Raw genomic sequence first — 9,122 nt, forward strand, 5'->3', positions numbered from 1 at the left:
GAAATGTCAAAATATCACAATAATGGTAAAAATAATATCTGCAACAATATTTTTGAGGGCTTACACTATGTCTGGCACTGCTCTACATGTATTAACTCCTTGAGTCCTCACAATAACCCTATCAGGTAAGTACTATTGTCATCCTTATTTTGTAGATGAACAAACCGAGGTACACAGTTCACACAGGCAGGACTGTAGCAGACAACCTAACTGTAAAGCCTGCAAACTTAATCCCCTGACTCTCAATAAATAAATCCAATTTCTGGGACCAGTAACTGTCAAAGTTTCCTTCATTTGCCCAAGAAATGTCTCTCTCTCTCTCTCTCTCTCTCTCTCTCTCTCTCTCTCTCTCTCTCTCTCCAGAAGGGCAGCTCAAGCCTTAGACTACAAGGGTATGTTCGGTTGTGCTCAGGGCTGAGCTTCTGAGTGAGGAGGAATATGAGGTCAGAATCCTTGTTCTCCTTTTCCTTGGAGCAATGTATAGGCATAGGGAAGCCCAAGAATGTCCCCAGGCCAAGATGGAGAGGAGTCTGAATTAGAATATGTAGTTGAATCTTGTTTCTCAGGGAAGCCTCTGAAGGGCTTTGAGCTAGAGCTCTCCTTGCTGAACTCTTCTGCATTTTTATAACACAAGCAAAGGAAAGCTTGCATATGCTAGATGCAAGTTTTCAATTCCTGCCTAAGAATAAAAATTAACATTGTTCCCAAGAACAGGAAGGGATTTCGGGTGAAAGAGAATGCACGGAAATTGTAACAAGGTTATCAATTATGTTACCCAACCACTAGACAGAAGAGTACCTCATGCCTAGAAAGTGTCTTGGACTTATGCAGAGATAACACAGAACTAATGGGACTCTGGTTTCCTCTGCTCTAAGTGTGCTCAGTTTAAATGAGTGCTTTGCAATAAGATTCAGCTGCTCAGGGTGAGATTCCAAGAAGATGAAACTACTTTCCAGATGTTGCTAGAGCTGAAGAACCCAGATCTCTGTAGCTAGCCCTACAGAGATGCTCTCTCCAACCACTGCACACCCTCAACACACACACATACCCTCAACACACACACACACACACACACACACACACACACACACACACACACACACACACACACACACACACACACACACACACACACCCTCCCTTTCCTCCCCAAAGACCTGTTTCAACAAGCCTAGCTGCAGATATAGGAGGTAAAGTGTTTTTTTTTTTTCCTTAATTAACTTTTGGGAAGTGATTTTAAAAGGAATCCACTGTCGTTACAGAAAATAATAAGATGGTCATATCTAAATTGGAGCACTTGCTATGTCAGGTACTGTGCAAAGAAAGGAATTCACTCCAATTACTTCATTTATTCCTCCCAACAATCCAATGAGCAGGTATTATAACTATCACTTCCAATTTACACACGGATACACTGAGACTCAGAATGATTAAACAGCTATGCAAAGGAGAAGAACTGGGGGACCAAAGTCTGTTTCAGTTTAATCCCTCCACTATATTATAATACAAGATGAAATGTAGAGAGTCCTGCAAAGGACAAAAGAGGCCTCTTCTAGTTCTGTTCCCACCTTTGTTCAGGCCTTTACCCCCCTCCCTGGGATTGTCAAAACAATCCCCATTTCTCACCTCCCATCCTCAGTATCACCTCTGCAATCCACCCAAAGTCTGGCACTTAGGAGGTGCTCAGTGAGTGTGGAATGAACAAATGAATGAATCTTCCTCATTGACCTAGGGTCTTTCTAAAAGGTAGTATTAATCATGTCACTCAGATGATATCTTAAATAACAGTTTTATTGCTTTTTGTCAGGTATTATTTAATATTTTTTATTAACATTTTAAAACTTTCTTATAAACTTCTTTTCTTGTTCTTAAGTATTAAATGCATGAAATAATAAACTACCTTTCAGTATATCTTTATTTTATACTTAAAACAGTCATTAGGGCAGAGAAACAGTTGTTAAATTATTTGAACACCGCTCAGCATCCCAAGTTGACACTCTATCCACTGCACCACCACCAGTCAGACTCCAGCATAGAATCTTAACCTCATATTCAAGACTTTTTGTGACCAGGACCATATCAGCCTAAATAGGACACTTCATTTAAACCAAATTACTCACCCTTTCCTTAAGTGTGTCATGAATTTTCTTGACTCAAAAATTGGCAGAAACTGCTCACCCAAGCTCAACTTGTGCTTCCTGCATTTCCAGGCCAGGTGAGAGCCAAGTGATAGGTTCTAGCCAGTGGACTCCTCACATGATTCAGGTTCCCCCACTGCCTCATGTCAAGTGAGGGTCGTTGGTGCCGATTCAAGGCCAACAGGAACCCCCAACTTAAAGTACAATATGATGCAGGATATTTTATTTAGTGCAAACAACTCAGTGGCTAAGGAACAACATAGTCATGAGGCTGCTCTCCCCACTCAGGTGTGCTGAGACAGGACCCCTCGGCTTCCAGCTGGGGAAACCTAGGCTTCAGTGGAAAGGTAAAGTGTGCTCCTGGCCAGAGGGAATCTGATTTATAGAGAGAAGTCCCTGCGTCTGGTCCTGACTGGTTCATCCTCATGTACCGTGAACCAGCGCGGTTCGAAATTCTGGGTTTTGAGTGAGAACGGTGCGGAATTAAGAAAACAGACTTATTAAGAAAAAAGGATGGGACGGGAAAGACTCTTCAAAGCTGATAGCAATATCCGAGTGCCCTGTAGCCCCAGTTTGCTTTATTATATAGCCATATGCAAATCAAGGAAGTCCTTGATACAAAATTACACATCTGAGGCTAAAACAGGAACTTTCCCAAGGCATAAACAGGAATCCCCCCTGTTTCACATGCATAAGTGAAATCTATCAACATCTGAACAAACAAAGAGTAAGAGGAAGGGCATGTAAATTGCTTCCAGCAATTTAAGGAAGCAAGTGAAGTGGGTGCAAATACTCAGCAATTCATAGCCAATTTGGAGGTGGTGGGGGGAGAACTTAGCCTTTTGCTAAGCCTCGAATCTACGGTGGCTTTTTGCCATTTTTTAAAAGAATTTTTATTTTATTATTAATTTTAATGGGGTGACATTGATAAATCAGGGTACATATGTTCAGAGAAAACATCTCTAGGTTATTTTGACATTTGATTATGCTGCATTCCCATCACCCAAAGTCCAATTGTCTTCCATCACCTTCTAACTGGTTTTCTTTGTGCCCCTCCCCGCCCCAAACCCCCTCCTTCTCCTCCCCCTCTCCCTGCTCGTAACCACCACACTCTTGTCCATGTCTCTGAGTCTCATTTTTATGTCCCACCTATGTATGGAATCATATAGTTCTTAATTTTTTCTGATTTACTTATTTCACTCAGTATAATGTTATCAAGGTCCATCCATGTTGTCGTAAATGATCCGATGTCATCATTTCTTATGGCTGAGTAGTATTCCATAGTATATGTGTACCAAGGCTTTTAAATCCACTCATCTTCTGACGGATACTTGGGCTGTTTCCAGATCTCTGCTATTGTAAATATGCTGCCATAAACATGGGGGTGCATTTCTCCCTTTGAAACAGTGCTATGGTGTTCTTGGGGTATATTCCTAAAGGTGGGATAGCTGGGTCAAAAGGCAGTTCGATTTTTAATTTTTTGAGAAATCTCCATACTGTTTTCCACAGTGGCTGCACCAGTCTGCATTACCACCAGCAGTGCAGGAGGGTTCCCTTTTCTCCACATCCTCGCCAGCACTTATTCTGTGTTGTTTTGTTGATGAGTGCCATTCTGACTAGTGTGAGGTGATATCTCATTGTGGTTTTAATTTGCATTTCTCTAATGATTAGTGATGTTGAGCATTTTTTCATATGCCTATTGGCCATCTGTATGTCCTATTTGGAGAAGAGTCTATTCATTTCTTTTGCCCATTTTTTGATTGGATTGTTTGTTTTCCTGGTGTTGAGTTTTACAAGTTCTTTATAAATTTTGGTTATTAATCCCTTATCAGACGTATTGTCAAATATGTTCTTCCATTGTGTAGTTTGTCTTTTTATTCTGTTCTTATAGTCTTTAGCTGCACAAAAACTTTTTAGTTTGATATAGTCCCATTTGTTTATTCTGTCTTTTATTTCACTTGCCTGTGGAGATAAATCGGCAAATATATTACTGCGAGAGATGTCAGAGAGCTTACTGCCTATGTTTTCTTCTAAGATGCTTATGGTTTCACGCCTTACATTTAAGTCTTTTATCCATTTTGAGTTTATTTTTGTGAATGGTGTAAGTTGGTGGTCTAGTTTCATTTTTTTGCAGGTAGCTGTCCAATTTTCCCAACACCATTTGTTGAAGAGGCCATCTTTACTCCATTGTATGCTCTTACCTCCTTTGTCAAATATCAGTTGTCCATAGCTTTTTGCCATTTACGGTCCATAACACTCATGTAATTAGGGCAGTGCTTTTTTTGGATCAATCTTCACAGTTGTTAATACAAAAAGCACCATCCTAATTGGTCAGATTGGAGCCACTCTGATTGGTAGCTGAAAATGCTAATGAGGATATAGCTGTGTAGCTGCAATTGGGCAAGAGTCTCAGCCCTACTTGTAGAAATGGGAATCCATGAACTCCTTTACATGGGCTGGCTCAGACGGCAGAAACAGTGCAGGCAGGCAGTTCAGCACAGGAGACGGGTAGTTTAGTGCTTCCCCCTGAGGCTTTCCCTAGAGAGCTTCTCCCTGAAGCTCAGCTTATGGGGAGGTGCCTTTTTAGAAACAACTCCTAGGCTCTTCTTTTTAAAATTAATTTTGAGCTCAATTTACCACCAGGAGCCCTTCTGTAATGCCAGTGGCCGAGACCAGGCAGATCCACACTGGATTCGGGCAGATGATAGAAAACTTGTGGAGCCTGAAAGTGTTGGGCCTTTAATGGAGTCTCTCAATGGTGGACGAGCAAACAGTAAAGGGAAAGTGCTTCTCAGGCAAATGAACAGCAAAATGACTCCTCACAGTGATGGGCAGGCAGTCCACAATCTGCCATCCACCGCCCTGAGGGCAAGCACCCATAGCTTTACATAGCCTATCCAGATGTGCTCATGCACTAATCAAGCAAAGTGCTTGCAGCTGGTAAACAAGCAAGCAAGCCTAACACAGCTGTTTTCCCCACACCTTTTTTAAAGTATTTTCTTTATTGGGGTCGACACTCATAAGGTTGCATAAGTAATGAGCTATGCCACTGAAACATTCCATGTTTGTATGTTACCACAGCAGGGCCTGTCTGATCCTAACTAATCCACACATCTTTGCTACTCCTAGTTACTCTGCCTAGAGGTTTCCCCTCTTGCTCACCAGTTAGTTGAAATTCCTTTCATCCTTCAAGTTTCAACTCCAATATGACCTCCCCTGGGAGGTCCTCCCTAACCAGAAGTGAGTCTCTCCCATCTCTCTCCACTCCCGGGACACTGGAATCACCTCTGATCAGACCAGAGCACAGGTGGTTTACCTGTAGTGTAAGGGCAGGTCTCTCACACTACACCACCATGTCCAGAGTGGACTGTATTTGCTTAGTTCTGTTTCTCCCACAGGATTTAACCTTGTGTTTTGTACTCAGGAGTAGTCAGTGTGCAGCTGGCATAAATTAAGTCAGAAGGAAAACTATGTACCCTCTGGTTTCAATTTATGCAATTGGAAGGATAAGGAAAAAAGCTTGATCCATTTCAACCCAGGAGGCCCCAGTGGTTGATAGAGATTATAGAGGGTTTCAGGTGAAGGGGCTGCTAGGGGGTTGAGGGAGTGAGAATTGGGGAGGGATTCACAGATCTGGACATGGTCATCCTTCCCTAAGCCACCAGGAAACTCCAAGAAGTCTGCAGGATCTGGGGGGCAACTAGTAAAAAGCCTCTGCAGTTTCCATCTGTTTACCTCCTGGTACCATAGCAATGGGAGACTGGTCGCTATGGCAACTCCATTATTAACCAGAAGCTGGACTGCTGGCAGACAGTGAATGAGAACAGAAAAGGCATAAAAACAGGCGCACCAAAGGAAAGGGGCACATGCATTCCATCCAAGGTCCCAGCTAGAGTGATTGAGATCTTGTGCTCACCCAGAGAATCACCATTCACCCTCTTCTTGAGCCAGTGCTTCAAGAGTACCCCATTTCTGAACAGAGGCTAAAGAGGAAAAGTGTGTGCTTGGGCATTCGTGTGATGGGGAGTGCTTATCTTTCCCTCCTCACCCTGCCCAAAGAGCTACCACCAGCTAAGTGAAACTTCAGCTAGGCTCCTTGACCTGGCAAAATTCTCAAGAACACGGGACTTTATGTAGACCTGGTTAGGAGAGTGGTCACCTCTCTTCTCCTTGCCCAACTTTCCACGGCCCCCTTCCAGTGCTTTCTTATTTAGGGAATACGTGACCCATGTGCAGACAGAGATATTGTTGCTCGTTTTTATGAATGAAGGGGTGTGTGTGTGCGCGCGCGCAGGTTGGGAGGGCAGACAGCCCTTAGAGAAAGTTAGGGTGCTGGGCTGCCTATTCCGATGCAAGCCCAAACCCCTATAGGGGGCATTGTGCACAGGTTTAGGTGGCAGGGACCACGCTGCCGTCCATTTTTGCCTTCTCGAAGATTTAGTGAGGGGCGTCTACCTGCTGGCTGTCAGGTTTCTGCGCCAGAGTTTGAGCCCTTGGAGCTGTCCGCGGGAGGGTCCCAGGATGGCTGAGCGCAAGGGCCTGAGGGTCCTGTCCCCGGGAGAGGGGTAGTGGGGATGAAGGCTGAGCTAGGAGAAAAAAGCCTGAGGACAGGGGAACCGTGGGATCATCCGGTTAGCGGATTCCAAGGGATCAGAGAGCTCGTGCTGCTGTTCCTTGCTCCTGAGCGCTAAGATCTGGAGTTACGATTTTATCATTAAAAAGAAGTGACTGCTGACTTCCCCAAAGATTTTAAATTCCTCGCCTCCTCCTGAGCCCAGCTGTCTCTTTGAACCTCCAAGGCTTATCAGGGTCCAATGGAGTCTGTGCCCAATAGGATCCACCACTGGTTCCCGGGGCTCTAGCTTCCTCCGAGCCATGGATAAATCTCCCCAGAACTGCGCGGACCGGGGGAGACTCTGTTCAGGTCCCGGACCGAAAGCGGAGGCCAGGCAATCTGGAGCCCCTTCCAGGACAGGCGGCCTCCGGGTGTAGGGTGTCTTGGGGAGATTTCCAGGGGGCGGTATCGCGGCTAGATCCCCTTCCCATCTCCAAAGGGAGTCCGCCCAGATCTTTCTGCTTCCCGCCCCAATAGCTCAGCCTGGCTTGATCCAGCGCTGCTGCGGGACGTGAGTAAATAGCCTTGGGGGTACAGAGAACGTCTTCTTGTCCTGTTACCTCAGCTACAGGGGTGTTTATTGGGGAGGGGGGTTGCAGAGGCCGGAGGTGGGCCTTGCTTTCTCCCCTTTTCCCTCCCCCGAGAAGCGGCACGTTTCAGCACCGGGGACTGTGGACAGCGCCGCTCACACCAGCACTTGGCTCTGTGTTCCCTGGCGCGGACTTTATTTTAACCCCTTTCCTGGCCAAGCCTGCATCCCCGGTCACCTCCCAGCAGCCCAGCACTCCCCGCTCAAGAGCCTTAAAACCTTACCCCACCAAAGTTTGAGCCTCCGTGGCGCGCCGGACTGGCGGGGCGTCTCCTGGCTCCCTCCGCGTCTGGGCAGCAGCCTCCGCCTCACTCCTCCCCTGCTCTCCGTCCAGGACTTTGCTCTGCGGAGGGAACTTGTTGCCTCCCCCCGGAAACCTCAGGTGAGGCTCTGGAGCCTCAAAGGCGGTTCCGGAAGAGGCAGGAGCCACTCGGTCATGTCACCATCCCCTCCTAGGGGGAAATGGCTAGCGGGGAGCAAGAACGCTTGAAAGTCCGCCTGCCAACTCTGGACTCTCTCCTCACTGTGAGTGGCCACCTTGGACTCTGTCGTGAGATGTTTTACCATTAGTGTCTTCCACACTGGATGAGGACACAGCGCAGATCTGGGAGTTTGGAGTTTAGAGGTGGGAATATATTTCCCCTTAAACTTGTTTACAATCTTAGGGAGAGTTTAGACACAAATTTTTCCCAGGAATACTGTGTTCTCCTTGTAGAGTGTTTGTTTCCTTTTATCACAACAGACAATACCAGATTCCCTGAACTAAAAATCAGACCCACCAGTCCAGTTACTACTCTTTGCCCTCTATGACAGCCAAAGGGACTTAATTAAACTCTTTTTGGAGAAGATACCTTTATTGGACAAAGCCTTCAAACTCACTTTCTTCACAGAAGATATATGGCTAAGGACACTCAGCTCCATCTAGGATGAAGATTATTCTCACCCCCAATCCCCACCTTCACTCTGATTCTGGATGGAAGGAGCAGGTCCCAGAAGGAATCCGGTTTTGCTGTCTGGGACAAGATCTTGGAGCCTCTTGGGTTCCGTGTTCCCATGACTAACAGTCACACTGTTGGGAAGATACCACAGCAGCCTGAAAACCAGAGGCTTCTCTGAGGACTTGGAGCACATAGCATTTCCAGAACGTATCTAACAACTTGTCTATTTGTGGAGCAGATTGTCTTTAGAAGGCTTAAGTTTTCAAGTTCATGCAATAGTTGAAGGAAGAATTAAGTGTATTCATTGGTGAAATAAAGAATTCAAATAACACACACACACAATCTTAAAGAAGGTAAGCAAAACCTAGAAAAACTTTCTTCAAAGTCAAGTCAGGTTTGATCGTTTAGAGTCAATGGACTCTGATAGTGGGAAAGCAAATAAATGGAAGGGAGGAATCAACAAAATAAAGTTGAAGCTGCAGAAGCTGGAGTGGAGAGTTATTGCTTTGTCTTTTGGGTTCCTGAAAGGAATCTAAAATTAGTGTAACACAAGAGAAAACATAGGTGATGAGACTATGTGTCCTCAAGACCCTTAGTATCCCTAATCCAGAGACCCTTCAACATACATCAGTTTTTTTTACAGCCCTTATTGTCAGGAAATGCTTTATTTCCTCTAATTCCTATGATTTATGATCCAAATTAAAGCTGTTTCCTGTTAGCTTGTCCTTGATGGAGATTGGAAGCAGATGGTTATTTTCTGTTGTCCAGAAATATTTCAGATCTGATTTTGGAGAAAATAGTAGTTATTATAAAACAATTCAAGGCTTAATCTAAAAATAGAA

At 45.0% G+C, this 9,122-nt stretch overlaps 1 protein-coding gene across 1 annotated transcript in view; it reads right to left on the reverse strand.

Annotated features, from left to right (window-relative positions):
* CNGA3 (cyclic nucleotide gated channel subunit alpha 3) overlaps positions 1-8,269 on the reverse strand; it is a 74,929-nt gene extending 66,660 nt beyond the window's left edge. Inside the window, exon 1 of the mRNA XM_066377620.1 lies at positions 7,567-8,269. The gene's annotated coding sequence lies outside the window, so the exon portion shown is untranslated. The remainder of the gene's footprint in view (positions 1-7,566) is intronic.
* Positions 8,270-9,122: the final 853 nt, after the last annotated feature.

The sequence above is a fragment of the Saccopteryx leptura genome, chromosome 3, assembly GCF_036850995.1.
Source record: "Saccopteryx leptura isolate mSacLep1 chromosome 3, mSacLep1_pri_phased_curated, whole genome shotgun sequence".
Lineage (NCBI taxonomy): Eukaryota > Metazoa > Chordata > Mammalia > Chiroptera > Emballonuridae > Saccopteryx > Saccopteryx leptura.